Consider the following 18,677-nt stretch of genomic DNA (forward strand, 5'->3'; position numbering starts at 1 on the left):
ACCCTCACGTCTTGTCCTTTCTCTCTCTCTCTCCCCCCAGTTTGACTTTCTTGTGCTGACGTTTACAGTACAGCGTCCCTTTGTGAGAGGACTGGTGCGGCTCGTTCCATCTGCCCTTCCCGGCTCCATCTGTTGAACTTTGCACATCTCTGTAGGGTTTGTTACCTTTTTTGTGTGGGTGTGTGCGCGGGTGTGTGCGTGGGCGTGTGGGTGTGTGTGTGTGTGTCCTCCTGATAGGGAAACATCTCGAACTCCGGCAATCATTATCTCTCCAAGTCAGCAAGCTATTCTTTGGAGGAAATCCTCAAACTCATGGGTAAATAAATAAATCCCAGGTTTTGACCTTCCTTATCAAGCTCTGCCTCCACCTTTAAAGCAGAAAGAGGTCACCGTGCCACCGGAGTACAATATTACCAGAGCACTTCTCTGGATTTTTTTTTCTTCCTCTCTTTATTCATGATCTCTTTCATACATTTGCTGTCACATCGCTGCTTTTGGATTTATCCAACAACCCCGCCACCTACAATAAGGTCCCCCCTCTGTCTTGTGGGTTGCAGCGCTTATACACCTTGGAAGCAAAATGAGAGCATTAGTCATATTGCCAAAAGCAACATCTGTTTAAAGTGACAAAGTGATTCTTGCCCACTGGGAGGAAAGATGGAAGCAATCATAAAGTCGGAGAGTAGCTCGGGGAGGTTGAGCGGGGCAACTTTAACGGCGCTGGCTGGATTCAATTGCTGACTTTTAGTTCAGCTGTGTGTTGACAGCTAATGTTGCTTTTTTTATTATTATTTCTTTACGCTGGATTTTGGCTTTATAAACCCAGAAAAATCTGTCAGGATCAGCGCACTTGATTTACAGAGGTTAGGCCTCTCACATGCCTTTCATTTTTAGAATGTCACTCACTTTTACTGCCTTTCTGGTAACCTGAAACATGCGCTTGGGCTTTTCCACAACCAGAGAACCGCCGGAGTTGTGTCATTATTTTCATCCAAAGGTTTGTTTTCTGATATGCCATTTGATGGGACCTTTGATATGTTCTCATATTCTGAAGAAGACGGAGAGCCAATTTGTCTTTCTCTGCAGACCGATGCAGATATTTCATGTTAATGGAGGCAACTGTGTCCATTGTTGCTTATTATGGGAGGGCGCATTGGTAATTTCAGACTGCAAACAACTTCAGGATTCATAAGATGCACATAGCTTTACAAAAGTATCCATATCCTTTGAACATTTCCAATGTCTTCATGTTACAACGAAACATTTACTTTAGTTCAACGTATTTTATAGGATTTCTATATGATAGACCAACATAAAGTAATGCATAACTGTGAAGTGGAAGGAAAAGGTTGTTTTTATTCCCCCCTGCAAATCAAATTCTGAAGAAAAAAAAAACAAAAACAGGAGAAATCTTTGAATCTGGTGTGGATCTGTATTCAGGGCAGGTTTATGGATACCTTTGCAGAGGGAGACACCAACATAAAAGAAACGCGGTAGGTTTTATTTTTGATGGAACCTGAGACAACAGAAGAAAAAAAAAACAGGTAGTGCAAGCAATAGGGTTTTTAGTTAGCTAACTAAAACGCCAACCTTAAAGCACTAATCATAAATATTAGTTATGCTAATGCTAAAGCCCCACACCAACATCCAATAGGAGAAGCTAATACTTTAGTGCTAATGCGTCAAATTCAGCTGTGATGTCAACATGGCATTTGACTTTGGCTGTTGTTAACTTTTAACAGCCAAAAACTAAAACCTCAAATTGGATTTAACTAATGGTTTAGCAAACAGCTAAGAAAATTAGCTAAGTATGCTAAATGTTTTTAAAATGAGCAAAAGCGCTAAATGAAAAATTAGCGCATTAGCAGAAGTATGTCATTGCTGATATGGATGATATGGAAGGCATCTAATCTTAATATGTGTAACTGAGCACAAGAAATGCATTTTGAACAATAACAATATTTGTTGTTAATCTGTTGCTAAGAGAGGAGCGTGTTTTCTGGTAACCAAGTGCCACAAAGTCAACATCAGATTTTTACCACCATTGACAAAGAAAACATTTTCACTTTTTGGCAAAATTCACCAGCTGCACAAGTCTTGTTAAGTAGTAAGTAGTATAAGATAAGTAGCACTTTAAAAGACCAGAAGAAATCTTATGTTTTTTGAACAATAACAATATTTGTAGTTAGTTGGTTGCTAAGAGACGAGCGTGTTTTCTGGGAACAAAGTATGCCTTGAAGTAAACCTCTGATTTTTACTTTTGCAAAATTTACCAACTGTAAATTTCTTGTGTCTAAGCAGATAAGCAGTATTTCAAAAGAGCTCATGTTTTCTAAACAATAACATTAATTTGGTGTTAGGAGATGAGCGTAGTTTCTGGTAACAAACTGCCGCAAAGTAAAAATTGAATTTTTACTGTAGTGTTGAATGTCTGTTTTATAATGTATTCACCACCAATGACAAAGAAAACATTTTCGCTTATCTGCAAAATTCAGTAACTGCACGATTCTTAAGTTGCAAGTAGTATAAGATAAGTAGTATTTCAAAAGAACAGAAGAAATCTTATGTTTTATGAACAATAAAAATATTTGTTATTGGTTAAGTGCCACGAAGTAAACATCTGATTTTTACTTTTGCTAAATTTACCAACTGTACATTTCTTGTGTCTAAGCAGATCTAAAAGTATTAAACCCCACCCCTTCTCCAGCAACATCACAACTATTTCTACCTATTTGTGACAATATGCCTCCATTTTGCTCTCAGACTCTTTATTAATCCAGTTTGTCCAATAATCTGTTTACAATAGCCATAAAAGTGGCTTTAATGGTATTAACAATAGTAATGACAATATTGGTGCTAATTGTGCTATAATAAACAACCACAACATGTCAGGATAATTTCTTGTATTTAGTGTGGGCCATTCATGCAGAAGGTTGAATGATCTAATGTTTGGACATTTCTTCAATTGCACAGTCAATCTGCTTCATAGTTTCATGCCACGGAAACAAACAAACAAAAAATCTTCTTGTGGTTCTGATCTCTCAATCTTTGAAATTACATTTGCCACTGGATAAACCGATCAGCTGACAGATTAGGATTTAGGTTGTACACAATGGTTGTCAAACACAAACACTGCAGTCTTTCATAACAGAGTAACATTTATAATTTTTCATAATTTTAAATTTTTTAAAATAATTTTTACGAATGAAAAGGCAACTGAAGTCTGAAGGACCCTCAACGAGTTAAGAGGACAATTACAACAAAGTGCGACTCCTTGGAAACAAAGTAAGGAAAAAGAGAACTTTCACGCAGTGCAGTAAACACGAGCTACAGCAACCTACTTTATGTTATTTTTTGGGGGGGGGAGGGAGCTGGAAGTGCATTATTGAGATGATGATATGTGAGGCCATTAGGAGCAATTAAAATGTCCGGCACTTATCCTGCTGTTCTCTCGCTGTTTGGACAGTACATGAGCTCAGTGGTGGAGCTGGGAGCAGGACTCCGGCATTAGCGCCACGCAGAGCAGCAGCACTCTGATTTACAGATCCCAGAGCTGGTGATTGAGGAGAGCATTACGTCACAGCTGATAGATCAGAGAGTCTTACAGCCGAGCGGAGCTCCATCAACTGCTGCCGAAAGTAGCCTTAGTGCTGACAACCAGTGAAAATTGATTTATTAAAAAAAAAAAAAAAAAAGAAAACATATACTCTATGCCTCTGTGCGCTCTGACACAGAACAGGGTAAGCGCTTACAGCCAGAGAAAACACGTACGTACACACACTGACTGAATACTGCAGGAAGCCATAAGTCTTGGGGCGAGGAAACAAACGCATTCAATAAAACCCATGAAGACTTTATTGTAGTAACAGCCAGATCTGGGAAAGCGCAGATACTCCAATAAAAAAAGCTTACTGGGAAAATAAAAACACAGAGTAGAGCGGAGAACGTGCGAGAACGGCTTACGCTGTCAATCTGCATGTTTTCCTGCTAGTTATTGTATCTGTTATTTCTTCCTGGGTGGCAGTTACTGCAGTCTCAGCCCCACTTTCCAATGACTTGCAAGGTTATGGGACCTGGAGGCTCTGAGCTGCCAGTGGGTCTGCTTTAGTTCAATTTGTCTCCCACACACCAGTTCTTTGGGCGCAATATCTAACACGGAGTATTCAGACAGCAGTTTTCTCTTATATTCAAAACGCTGCTTATCTTGTCACCTGTTGATCTGTTTTCCATTTGCCCACTTAAAGATTTTTTCCTTTTTTGTTGTATTTTTAATTTTCACTTCTAAGATTCGGATTGTCAAACCAGACAAAGATAAACTGAGTTAACAAAGAGTGTAGTTTTCAAATCATGATTCCTTCGAAAATCTGTCCAAAACACCAGACGTGGTAAAAGTAATTGCCCCGTAAACCCAGGCCTCTCGTGATAAAGTTTGCTGTCCCAAAAGTTATTGCGATAAACAATAATGTTGTTGTTTGGAGGCCATTTTTATATAACGTAATGGCATGGTAATGAAAAGAACACATTGTCAAAGATCAATAAACTTTCATTTCTAATGAATATGTAGCACTGCGACTGGAAGACATTTTAAATATTCAAAATAAATGAACAGAAACAACTAATAAAATGAATCATGAAGTCTCTGTAAGAAAAATTATCCTTCAAAAAAAAAAAGGTCCAGTTGAGACCAAAGCACCAAATCAAAGACTTTTTTTGATCCAGTTTTAGGTAGAAGAGAAAGAAAAGAAAAACTATAAGTCATAAAGCTGAAAATGATTGAACTTATTTCTAATTTATCATGATTGATTGATTTATTGATTAATGTGACAGGCCAACGTAAACCTAATACTTCCATGTGCCAGGCTTGGCAACAACAACAACAACAACAACAAAACTTTGCAAATAATAGCAACAAGTCTTTTGTATCCACTGTGAAAGAATCATGGCTCACTTTTGTTTGAGGAACTATTTTAATTCCTGCACACTGGAGGGTTTTTGAGCATCAACAGCCTGTTTATAGGAATGTAATCAGGTCTGGACTTTGACTAGGACTCTCCAAAGCCTTTGTGTTTTTTGAGCTATTAAAAAGTGGACTCGGTGGTGGACTTTGGATCATTGTCTGACCTCAGGGTGTATAAAAAAGATAATAAGGTAGGAACAGCATTTTGCAGTCATTTAGGTCCTGAAACAACAAAATGGCCCAAAACAATTTTAATATAAATGAATGAATGAATCAGTTAATTACAGAAGACTTAATTCCATCAATGTGTGTGAAACTTTTTTTTTTGTGCTATCAACGACACAGAAACTAATAAAAACACAGATCAAGCAATAATTAGTCCAAATAATAATAATAATCACAGTAATCCATAATTTAACATTAGAGCAATTATATTTTCACATAGATTCAGATTGATTTGGACAAATTCATTTCTCAATTAGCTGCTTGTTGTGTTTACTCAAGTCATCGTCGTCTGATATTAGTTATCCGTTCGATCGTCTGAAACATTCTGGTGTGGCGAAAACGCAAAATGAGGCGCAGTTTGTGAGGAGCCGAATTCGTTTTCACAGCTCTGTAGGTTGTTCCTTTAGAGAAATGTGAGTGTTCGTAACTCAGGTGGGATAGTGTCGAACCGAGAGGCAGCATAACAGACCTGATTCATTAACATTCAGAGGCAGACATGCTATATTTCAGGGCTGTGTGTTTTAACTGTGACTTCCCATGAGAATGGAAGTGAGAATTAGCTCTAAGACAAAAAATAAATAAAAATAAAATAAAATAGCTGTTCCGTCGGATGAAATGGAGACTTCTGGTAAATAATTGTGTCTTCACAGAACAAAATATTAAAAAGTATAGTTTTTTTGTTTGTTTGTTTAGAAATGCTGCCTGACACTGATCTACAGCGAGTCTTTATTTGAAGAAGCAAATACAGAAGATGATGATGAATATTTCATCCTTGCGTTTAACGAAGCCTCTTTTTTTTTTTCCCTAAATAAAGAAAAATAACAAAAACATATGGAAAGCTTCAAAAAGACTTGCATCACCCTGGAAAAAGTTTGCAAAAAATTTTCATTTAAAATGTATCCAAAGATCTGAAAGTTGGATTTTATATATTTTTTTTTTTTACAGAAACCACAGGCAGAATTTGGCTCCAGTTACTAGGGAGAAATTTTAGACTTTAATCAACTCAAACAATTAAAAGGCATTTCCACTCGGTTGCTGATCACTGCTAACATATCAACTGTGAAGCTGAAATGAAACGTTTCTAACTGACATCCCATACTGGCGCATTAATCCATGACCCAACATGAGCCTATTTTCTTTTAATTCGCAATGCGCCGTGTGTGTTTATCCTGAAAAATTAAAAGGGCCGGCCAAATGCAACAGGACCAACGGATGTGCTGCGGGCCCTGCATACCAACCGCTTATCAACACAAATGCTAATGTGACCTTTAATATTAGAAACAAAATTATGAATGAGATTCAAATTCAATAGCTGGCAGACATGAAGCATATCGTCCATATCCATGAAAGCGGACCTACAGCACCCGAAGTGTGAGCGGAGTAGGTTAATTGAAGTTAGCCTTTCGCTGAAATACGAATAGGAAGCTGGATTAACAAAAGGAGACGAATGGAGATGAGTTATGATACGAGTTCCAGCTCAGATATTTTTACTTCATTAGCCAGAATATGGAGGAAATACTGCTGAGTGTGCCGGATGCTTTAAGGTTATTTCTACTCGCTAGTAACAGAGGAACGTCGTAACAGTGTCGGCTTTTTTGAAACAGCGGGTTCAGTGGGCAGGATTAGGTTTGATTCGTAAAGAATAAAAGCTACTATATGAATATATAGTAGCTAAATGTTATTTTTGGAAAATAGTAAAACAAAAAATGTAAAAAGCGGGTTATGAGTTGTCCTTTGTTTATGTGATGTAATTGTGTTCGTGTGGAGCATCAATGGGAGCCTAAGGCCATAAATTACTTTACAATAATTAGTTAAAAACAGTGTCAAGAGTGACTAAGATTAGTGAAATGGACTCAGAGGAAAGGTCAAGCAAATATTTATTTACACAGGGTGGGAAGAGGACCTGCAGCACAGATCAGCAAAAAAAAAAAAAAAATCCTTGAGTCATTCATAATTCTTAGTTTTATATATTTCTAGCGTATTAAAACTGACCAAATAACCCGACAGGAAACGCTTTTGTTTCTACTCCACCAGTAGAAACAAAGGCTGGTGAGAGAGGAGCCAGATGAACAAAAGAAACGTAACCAATTAACGCTGAATACTGAATGCAGTTAACACGTCGAATTTCTAAAATATGCCGCTAACCAGACGTGAGACTCTTATTATAATCTTGACTAAAATCAGCACCACACAAATCACCGCAAAAAACCACAAAACTTCAAGTATTTTTTCTTCTAATTTCTGGTGCAAATATCTTACCACGCTTGAATGAGACAAAACTAACTCATGAGTAACTTTTTAGCAAGGCATAGGAGCTTGTTTTAAGTCAATAACTCCTTAATATTTATAAAAACTCATTCCACTGGCAGATTATTTCACTTACAAAACAGGAAAATGTTTTGTTAGAAGTGAAATAATCTGCCAGTGAAACTAGTACTTTCTCATCAATATAAATTGATTGTTTACTCAAAAGAATCTTTAAAATTCTGTTGAAAAGTCACTTGTACATTAGTTTAGCCTTATTTCAAGTGTATTTGCACTATAAGCCAGGAGAGAAATATTTGGTAAGACTTTATTGCTTTGCAGCAACATCATGGCTTGCAAACATGTAAAAGCAGAGCTACTATTCCACGATGCTCATTTTTGTCGTGCCGTTTCATGGCTGTGAAGTTTTGGTTGTTTTATGGCTGACTCACTCAGGTGCAGAACAAAGCCGTCTGCTGTCTTTGCACAGGTTGTGCGTCGTTTCGAACCTGCCGACTGTCGCTTCAGGAAGCATCTTTCGGCGACATCTACCAGCATCGGGTCGCTCGTATATTCTTTATTGGTCCAAGTCCCATTTTTGTGGGATTTAAACCCACAAAGATGGCAAATAAAATTAAATTATTCCACAAGTATTCCTTGAAAATAAATTGTGCTGTAGAAGTCAACATTTTTATGAGTATTTATCCATAAACATAAGCTGCTTAATTTCTGTTGCACAGGCAGCCTCGCCGCAGTCAGCTGCTTAAAAGATATTCTGTTCGTAGCTTTTCCAACTTTTTTTTAAAGTAATGCATGCATTATTCAAACTGATATGCATGCATTACCTTAAAGAGACATTCTTAGTTTCCCACACAGTTACACTCTGTGGTATTAGTCATCACAAATGTTTCAAAACAGCTAAATTTGTCCTCTTTTTTTTCTAACCAAGGTAAATAAATGTCTATTAGCTTTCTTTTAGCCAGCGAACTGCCGCGACGCAGCAACAGGTGGTGGAGGGGCAACAAACACAAAAAATCTGAGTTGTGAAACTTTTTGGTTGACGTTGCTATCGGCTATTCTGAAGGGCTAAAGAAACAAACCGACTCTGACCTTCAGATTTCTTTTGTTTCGCATTAACTGTTGTGCTTCACTCCTGTTGTGTGAAACATCAACCTCTGGGTCAAACGTGTTTTCAAGCAAACCGGGTCGCCGCTACTGTCAATGCCATCTAACCGAGCAGAAACGGCCGCGTTCAAATCCCCCCTTTTCAAACCACAATGAAAACTTTTATTAACCGGTTTTCCCACGCCGAGACGCACAAACGCGTCCCGCTATATGGAAGCGTCCCGTGAAGCCCGAAGAGGAGCAGCAGCAGGGATAGCTGGGATGTCTTGGAGGAGCCGGTCACGTTTCCAATTAGCCCGCACAGCTGCGGAGCGGCAATTTCGGTTAATCAGATGTTGGAACACAAAGGCTGGCTGATAAGGATTATTTCTGAAATGTTTCGATGATGACACACTGTGTGCGATGTGTATTTGCACTGCGCTACGTGCTTATTAACAGTAATCTATAGACTTCCTGAGGGGCCGCTGGAGTCGGGCGGCTCGTTTAAACATATGGCTCCCTGGCAGAAAGGAATCAGAGGGGAGCACGTTGCCGTAACAACCACACTGACAGTTACGTAAGGAGATCATCTCCTCAGATGTACGTATGCGCACGTAAAGCGCAGCTGCCGGGCTCGCGAGGTTTCTGTTTTTTTTTCTTTTTTTTTTTGCCTTAAGCAAACTTATTTTTCCATCCCCATCCAGGCTGGAAGCGGTGATGAGCCCTGCCTTCCAGATTGAGGTGAGAGAGGGGCTGGTCTCCTGCCTCCAGCACCATCTGCTCCAGAAAGGACACTTTTAGACATGCTGAATAGACAATACAGCGCTCGCGAACACAGGTGGTGATTATCAAAGCAGTTACATCATCGATACAGACAGGAGGGAGAGATGACTTACTCTTTTTGGAGATGACTGGCTGAATTTAAGGCTCAAGTAGTAAAACGGGGTACCAAACTTTGCTCTATTAAAAAAGACGGAGATTTCTGGAAGGATTCAGTCAAAAGATGCAAAACCTTCTCAAGTATGTAAAGCCATTATAGTGCGATTAACAAAAAAAAATAGAGGAAGGTTAAATGGGCAACAGAGAATCTGTAGGGTTGGACCCATCGTTACCGACTCCTAACTCGTCAAAGTGGATTAAAAGCCTTGTGTGTCCATCAGTTCATTCCTCACACCTTTAGGTTCATAATTTCTCTCACATTTTTCAAAGAGACTCGCGAAAAGTCCTACACTTACTCTAATGCATATCTGAAACTGATTCATATCTAAAAAAAAGAAAAAAAAAGTGTGATACATGACCAGCAAGAATATCTACAGAAAGTTGAAACTTTCTTTGAAGATAAGATCCTTCAAAGTGCAACTTGATGAAGAGCGAGACGTTCTTAAAGCTGCACCGGAGGTCAAAGCTTGTTTCTAAATGTGTTAGAGACGACAAACCAACAGTGAGGACTAACATGTCACCTTTCTTTAAAACCTCTGCAGGTTTCTATGTGAAAGCGTTGCTTCATATGCAGTCCAATCCATTGTGTCCACTAAGGAGTTCAAAACTTTTAAACTTTAGTTTGTGGGTGTAATTTTAGATCCTATAAAGTGTTTTGCATTCATCAGCTTTGGAGATTTCTTACTGTTCCTTCATTCTCCTGTAAATGACTTACTTGTATTTATGTTTTACGGAACAGTTTTGTGGCCGAACACAAAATATTTGCTTTCAAAATCACATTTTGTCAATACAATTATGTCAGACTTAAAAGATTTCATTCATTTATGATGTTATTAGGTGTGCAAAATGTTTTAAAAATTTGATCGGCAAGTAACTTGATGAAATTCTCCGTCATTATATGACAACAATAATACAATAAACTACAATAAGGTATTCAATAAAAGTATTACCAAATGGAACATCAATGTTATATTACATCGAAATAGCAAAAAAAACAAAAGACAAAAAAAAAGAAAAAGCAATATCTAGTTGTTTTTGACCCAACGTACAAAGAAAGCAGCAAGCTCTCTGCTGTTGCTAAAACCTCTCTTTGCTCTTGCTTGACATCCGTTGAACATCGTCTCACAACAACCGTCTGCCTGCATCTTCACATCTTAAGCGATAAAGTCACCGAGCCGCCCAGAAACACCTATTAATATCGCAGGTTTCCGAAGAGGTCGTGAAAAGGCGTCGTCTGATCCAGACCGGCTCAGACCCTTTGAGTGAGGCGGCATTTTTGTTTTCTTTTCCTCCTGGAGAAACACTGGAGCAGAAATGGTGAAACACGCTGCTCTATCTGATGCAAATAAATCAATTCCTGTGTTCCCTTTCCGTTTTCTGTTCTGCAATGCTCTTTTAAGTGGATTATCCCCTCACTCCCCCCACCCACCTCCTTCCACCAAACAAATATGTAACCACATTTCTGCTTGTACGAAATGCAGCTACGCAGAAAAAACCCATTACAACCCTTTTACAATGCCGCCACTAAGCTCATGTGTTATATGGGCCAGACCTTGACATTTGGCTGTAACTTAACAAGGCAGTTATTAGAATTTGCTTAAACACAAGAACATTTACAAAACAACAAAAAAAAGGTTTTTATCACACTGGTTTTTACTGCTGTCCTTTTAATTCTGATTTGTTGAAAAGAATCAAATCCACAGGATGTGTTTGATGCTCCTTCCTCAGAGCCAGCTGAAGCTGGAAACGTCCAGGACTCTGACAGAGAGAAACGGCTTTCAAGCTATTAGATCAGAGCAGCGGGCCAACCTTTTGAACCCACGAATGAGAGAAACTCCACTTAAGAGGGAAGGGTAAGGAGGCAGAGGGGCCGGGGGGGTTGCGGTAAGTGGGATCCGTGGAGGGAGTTTCCGTACCAGTGGGCTCGTCTTACAGCCTCCCCTGACGGACGCCGCCGATGTCCCCCGGGGTCCAGATGGGATTCAGTGGTCAGCTCGGTGACAGCTGGTGAAGGGCCGGTCAGGCCTCATGCATAATGGAGCCTCAAAGACCAAGGCGCGCAGCGAGACCGCTGCACTGATGTGGAAGCGGCTCCGTCTCCGTGTCAGGACCGGAGGGCTCGCTGGAATTTCAAGCGCCGCTAAAAAGGTCCACGCCCTGCTAGCGGGGCTTCACTTTGACTTTATTCTACTTCTGTACTCCGTCTGTCGGACGGTCGCCATTTTCATTTGAAGCGTGTTTGATTTCCATTTTGGGCTTGTTGGCTGCGGCGTCGTGCGATGTGGTCACAGCGCGGCTGAAGCCAGATATTTACGCACACTTACAGGCCCGTCGCGATGAGGAATAAATCACATCAGAAATTAAAATGAGCTCAATAATTTCCATTTGCGTGGTTTATCGTTTTTTTCTTTCTACCAAAAACTGGATGATAAAAGTCTTCAATCTGGTGCTTTAAACTCAACTGGCTCCTTTTCCTGGAGGATCGTTTTGTTTTACAGAGACTTCACATTTAATTTTATGTGTTGCTTCTGTTGTTTTATTTATTTATTTTGGGTATTTAAAATGCCTTCAAATTCTAGAGTTAAATATTTATTAGAAATTAAAATTGCATTATAATGCCATTACAATTACATTTCTTGAAGATTGTCTCAAAACAACAATATTATTGTTTATCACAATAATTATTGGAACAATTTATCGTCCAGAAAAATACAAAGAGGTACACTAAAACATAAAAAAAAAGACAAGCTTCCTGTACTTCCTATAGTGACATTAAATTTGACTAAAATAATTTTATTGCAGGTTAGTTACGTTTACCGTCAGCCTTTCCTTTTGCTAGATGCCATGCTAATCAGTAAGATGTTTGTCTTTAAAGTCAGAAGTTTACATCCAAAAAAGTTGGGAAAGATTCCAGGTCTGTGACGTCTGAGTTGACGTCACAGACTGGTTGGCTTTTAGGACTTTGCTGCGTTCATTTCGATTAATGAACTAAAATTAAATTAACAGTAGATTAACAGTAGATGTGATTTTCTTATTTTTTACAGACAAAAGTTCCAAGGCGGAACCTTTGTTTTCACATGTTTCTGGTACGGCTGCAAATTCAACGCAAACGCGGTATCAACGACTGCGAGTTCATTTTTGCTTCAAGATCCAACCTAATGGGACGATGCAAAAGGCTGTCCTAGTCATTCAAAATGGAGTTGGCCCGACAAAGAAGCAACTCAGGCCTGAAACAGCCTCTCAATGCTGAACATGTTGCAACAAAAACAAACATCCGGCCCACGTTTCTAAAGAGGGTTGTTCTTTTTTTAAATCAGTTCCATAAATGACCAGGGGATCCTGAAACACTTGAAGGCTGAATGGGTGTTTAAAGCACCACTGTATCAATCTTAATGATTTTTTTTTTTAAATAAACAAAATATAAACAAAGAATGTCTTTGCGGGTAAGCTCGTATGTCTATTTATTCACTAACGAGGCAGCAAAAAGAGGGTTTGAATCAAAAATGCTGCTTATTTTGCAGAAATGTGGTTTTTGACATTGTAGAAAGTCTCACCAATATTTTTACTATCTAAGTTAATTTGATGCTCACATGTGGATAAAAAAAAAAAAAGAACGCTTCCTTGTCTAGCACAATGAAGGAATAAAAAAAAAAAAAAAGAGAATCAAGATGTCAGGTTTATCTTATATGCAAGCATGAACAGCATGAGAACGTAAAGCTTTGATAGAATTCATAATTTTGGTGCAAAATGTGCAGATTGAAGCCAACAAAAGCAAAAGTCATTGTTTCTGAAGCTGTGCTGGTATTCACAGTGTAACCCATCATTGGCTGAACTAGTAATGCTAATCATGCTAATTAAGCTAATTCAGAACTACAATTCAGTAATAGCATTTTCCTGATTAAGAAATACCAAAACCTTTTCTTTTTTGTTTGCCACTCCTCTCACACACACATACACATGAGACCAGATTGGTTCCCATTCCTATACAAAAGGATAGAAAAAGTACTCTTGATACTGTTTATCTGTCCTCTTGTGTGATAGTAGTTAAAGAGAAATCGACAACAGCGGGTCAAGGCTTCAGAGAAGCCGGGAGACCAGAAATGGGTCATCAGTACGTCTCTGAAAACGATCCCCACTTCGTTCACTGATTTTGTTTCCAAAAGCTCTCGAGCAAATGTAGGCATTCATCTTACAGCATTTTATCTGAGCAATTTTTTTTTTTCTTTTTTTGATGAGACTCCAAAAAGAAGGCTCCTCCATTAAGGAAATTTCTGTGCAACACTCCAGAGTCTGATTAACATTTTGAAGTCAAACAGAGGCTTTAATTTGTCTTGACAGGAAGCCGGCGCCGAAAACTTTGCAGTCTTCCTAAAGCCTCCGCTGATTAGCTTGTCAGCTGATTGTTGCAACGTCTTGTCACGCGGTAAATTCATGTAGTCAGATGTAATATCTTCACGGCTATAGCAAAGCAGCTCCGGTCTAAAAGCTGTAACAATGTCATAAGTGGTCTACAACGCAACCCCCTCTCCTCCCCTGCCTTCTTACCTGTCATACGTGCTAAAACTGTTTTTTGTTTTTTTTTAAGCCATATTGAGTGTAAAAAATAGCTCTACAAAGCAAAAAAAAAAAAAAAAAATCTCTTATTTGATGCAAAAATGTGTAAAATCTGTAATAAGTAGGGGAAATCTGAAGCATTAGATCTTTTTGTAGTGGTCTAAAAATACCTCACACATTACAGAATAAGGGGTTGGGTAACAAACATTTTTATTTCACAGATCAGAATAACATTAGCAAATACCTAAGGCTTGAAAGTGTGATATACGAGCTTTTTTTATGTTCCCTCCCTCCAGGAAAAAAAAAAAAGGGGGGGGGGGGGAAGAAAGAACGTCCCACTGTTTATCAGTAAAAGCTCCACTTTGTCCACCCAGCAAGTTGCTAACATTGTCCCTCTGCCATCAGCTGCTGGGCAGATGGTGCAGAGTGCATTTATCAGAGCTTTTTACCTGAAAACAGCAGCTGCAGAAAACAACCGCGGCAGCCAGAACAAGAAAGTTGCATCCATAAAGCCAAGAGAGCAAAGTGAAAGACTCGGAAAGGCAGCGGAGAGCCTGAGAGTGAACTACAAAGTCATAATATTGATTACGGCAACTTCAAGGTTTCCCAAAATATACGGCAGGCAGCAGGAGGAGAAACGGCCGGCTGTTTTATCTTATCGCGCTTTCATCTGTGTGTCGGTGATGCAAAAAGTATTCGCTCCCTAACAGATTTCTTCTGAGGTTTTATTTTTTGTTTGTTTGTTTTTCTGACACATTTATGTCAAAAATCAGATGTTGACTGGGGTGATAAAATATAAAAGAACAGTGACTAGCCACCTAGTCAATGCTGGCCTGATTGCTGCTGGACCTGGAGACTGAAGAAATCATTTACAGAGTCAACATCCTGTAAAACAACAAGACGTTGGCTAAAGAACTACAACCGGAAGGAATCATAACAATCAAACATGGTGAGGATGCCTTTGCTTCCTATAAGATCTGGGTTGTTGTTGATGGAGTCAAGATTTCTGCTCACTAGCAAACCAGACTAGCTCTTAGCTTCTGCTCCTCTGTGCTGCCTGGATTTTTGTGTTTTTCATCATTAAACCACCATGATTTTCAACTGCCTGGGTCCCACCGCATTTATCCTCCACTTCTCCCCCACTTCATGACAGTAGCACTACATTGCATAAACTGTGTCGCTCTTATGTCATTGAAGATAAACATTTTTTTAATGTACAAATCGGGCAAATAAGTTGGTTTGGATACATTTTTTTTTTCCTGTACTAAAATGAGAACCTCATTTGAACTGATTTCTGTATTGAAGTCAGAGATTACTCACACAATCCTCTGAAAGTTTAAATGTGACAAAAAAAGAAGATGTTTATCCTGATGACTTTCTTATCACAATAAGAGTTTGGATTTGCCGTTGCTATGAAAAATTCCAATTAATGAAGTTGAAAATCCCCCAAAACTGATCGCATCGTGGAGATCGCCAAGTTTACTATTTTCTCCATTGTTTGTTCAGTGAGGTTATGAGTAAACATCAGTGAATTTGAAAATATGATTAAACGTGGTTACAGTGTGCAGCTTACTGACAAAAGCTCACACGTCTTCATGTGACTGCTGTCATAAAGGAAAGGGCATTGCAGATGGGAATGTTTCTCCAAGAGCAGTTTTTGTGTTTGTGGGGCTGCAACTTATTAAAGGCAAAACGATTCAACAGATTTGATTTCATTTTGTATTGATTACATTTTAAAGCCTGATTTTGTTACATTATTACATAATGTGCTGTAAGCATTACAAGGTACAATTTCCTTAAGCTGCTGTACATATATATATATATATATATATATATATATATATATATATATATATATATATATATATATATATATATATATATATATAGTTTCAATTTCTAATTTGATGTTATTCATTTTTGCTTATTTTTTAAGTTACTAGGAATTCAAGGTTTGATCTCTATTCAAAACTTTTGTCCCCCTTCAGTACAATTCACTGACTCAAACAGTATTCATAATTTTTTTTTTTTTGAGAGAGAAACCTAAATCCACATCCTCCGAGCATCAGCCGTCTCGCTCCCCCCTCGTCTTCGCTCTTCGACGCGTTGAAGAAATAGAGCGACCGGCCGGCAGCTCCACTGTTGTCAGCGGATACACCGCAGTACATCACCTCAATCAGTTATCCCAGCCCTCGCACAGGCAGCCACCGCGGCTGGCGACCCGACCCCCACAGCAGCAGGAAAGTGCTTACCTAAGAGAAAAAGACAGAGAGGACATTAAATCAGGGGGCATAATATTCTAGTGAGCGCCGGGCTCGCTTTCACAGATTAGCCAATCTCTCCTCTGCACGGCAGACTGCCACGGAGCTTTAACCCTCTCTGGCTTCATTTGAAATGAAGAAGAGGGGGGAGAGATTATCCCATATATTCTGCTGCTCAGCGTTTTCTTTGAGTATTTTTTTTTAAATGCAGGCTGCAATCTCTTGTTTTGCTACTTCGTGGAGCTCGGCTGTCCCGTGTGTGTCTTAATATTCACGGGGTGAACGCCTGAGCTGGTGGGGTTTGGGGGAGGCGTGTGTGTGTGTGTGTGTGTGTGTGTGTGTGGAGGGGGTCTTAGAGAACAAACCCAGCAGGTTGTGAAGGTTTTCTGTGCTCCAGGAGGAACTGAGCCCCACATTCAGCCCGCGGCCCCCGTGTGAAGTGTTTTCCACTTGGCCCGATCAAAAGACAAGGTTGTCTTTCCAGCGCCGGATGTTACATCACACAGCTCGATTCACCACGCTCCCTCATCCATTTCTCTGCCTATTTGTACCCATTGAAGTCCCGGGACTGCGTCACCGACCCCTCCGCTGTGCCAGGCTCAGGCTCAGAGGGCCAGAGGATAATAAAGGGCAGGGAATGCTGCACCGCCATCCAGAGAGAGTGAATGGAGATGCGCGTCTGTGTGAAGGACTTCCGTGATCCCGAGCAATCAATTAAAAAGAGCCTGAGCTACCATAAATCAACTGCCTGTGTGCGTGTGTGTGTTTCAGACACACACACACACACAAAAAGGAAACATTTCTTGAGGTTTTTGGTCAGAAGGTGCCAGAAGTAAAAGAGTTTTTGCCACCCCCCCATCCTGTTGCTGCACACTTGTTGTCAGCTGGCTTAAAGGTGCAGTATGTAGCAGTGACGTGCGGTGAGGTTCATAGCTGGTGAGGCACTGACGTCATCAGAATCAGATTTGCAAATAGATGCATAGATTGACAGCAGTTTACAGGTTATGTTTCACTTCTGCATCCTTACACAGACAAACTGTAGCTCACAAAACACACATATTATCTCCTGCTTCGATTGAAAGTCCACTTGAGAAAACTTTTTTAGTGTTGTAATGTAGTCATCCATGTCGAAAGTCGGGATAAGCGAGAGGAAAAAAATCACTATCTCTATTATAATCTATCGCTGCACTTGACTTGCTTCCCGAATCGTTTAGCCTAGCTCGCTGTCACTTACTCGGCAGTTGAGGAGTGAACAAGACGAACGTCTGGGATCTTGGCGCCCTGCCATGAGGCAAGAGAACTGCCTGCCTCACCTCGAACCTGTTCTCTGCCGTTTATAATCGCTCATTACACGAAACACGTTACACAAACACAGTTGGTGACAAACAGCACTGTACATTATATACATAAGCTAAATTATTGGAAATAAGTTCACATATTAAATTTGTTTAAACCATTTTATTGACGCCGTACAGCAACATGCTCTCTCCGCTTAGCAGCCAGCGCAGAGCCAGGGGTTGCGCAATCCAAGGTGAGGCAGAGCTCGCTGCTGCCTCACCGGCATCGCTTCCAAGCATTTGAATGGGAAAATAAGAAAATTCAGCGATTTTGAACAAATAAAAATCGAAATTGGTGAAGCTACATGAAAAATAAATATTTTTTAGTACAAACCACCGGACGAATATAACAATTTAAATTACTTTATGATTATATATTTTCTTTCTTTTCATGATGGCAGGTGAGGCACTGCCTCACCTGCCTCCCCTGACCGCACGTCACTGGTATGTAGTATGTGTTTTCCAGGCACATAGTGGTATTTTATAGTGCAATCAAGTAGCTATGTTAACTTCAGTTAAAAAAATGCTACATATGTCAAATATGACTTCAAAGAAATTTTAATCTTGTGATTTAATGCCCTGAAATTGGGCGTCTGTCGCTTTAAAAACTCCTGCTCTTTCAGAAACTCCATCTTCAGGAAGTCATCACAACAACGCTCCTCTGTTAACCCTTTAACAACATTTTTACCAGAAATGCACTCCTATTATGAGGGGGGGCAGCATTGTGAGGTGTAAGCCTGGAAGCTTGTAAACTGCAGCTCTGAGGAGGAGCTGTTTCTTGAAGGTGGAGCTAGGTCTACTAAGGTGTTTCTCAAACACACATCTAAGAATCAAAGCAACACTCCAGGTGTGTTTTTGAGAAAGGAGTCACATTATAGCACAATGTAAAGCTTAAGAAAGTCAATATTACACAATCCTGCCTCTTTAAAGAACATATATATATACAGAGCTGGAGACTCGAGTCACATGACTTGGACTCGAGTCATTGAAATCAAGACTTGAGACTTAACTTGAAAATAATGCTCAAAGACTCCGTCTTCACTAACTTTCACACCA

The 18,677-nt window shown here is 39.6% G+C and overlaps 1 protein-coding gene and 1 long non-coding RNA gene across 4 annotated transcripts in view; one reads left to right on the top strand and one right to left on the bottom strand.

Annotated features, from left to right (window-relative positions):
• The window catches only part of cadm1b (cell adhesion molecule 1b), a 245,223-nt gene that overhangs the window by 142,154 nt on the left and 84,392 nt on the right, over window positions 1–18,677 (bottom strand). The gene's annotated exons all lie outside the window — the stretch shown is intronic.
• Window positions 2,001–3,633, top strand: LOC122832440. The gene is made up of 3 exons (XR_006370844.1): window positions 2,001–2,107; window positions 3,213–3,285; window positions 3,467–3,633. It is a non-coding gene; the product is annotated as an uncharacterized LOC122832440 (long non-coding RNA).

This window comes from Gambusia affinis, linkage group LG06 (assembly GCF_019740435.1).
Source record: "Gambusia affinis linkage group LG06, SWU_Gaff_1.0, whole genome shotgun sequence".
In the NCBI taxonomy this organism is placed as follows: Eukaryota; Metazoa; Chordata; class Actinopteri; order Cyprinodontiformes; family Poeciliidae; genus Gambusia; species Gambusia affinis.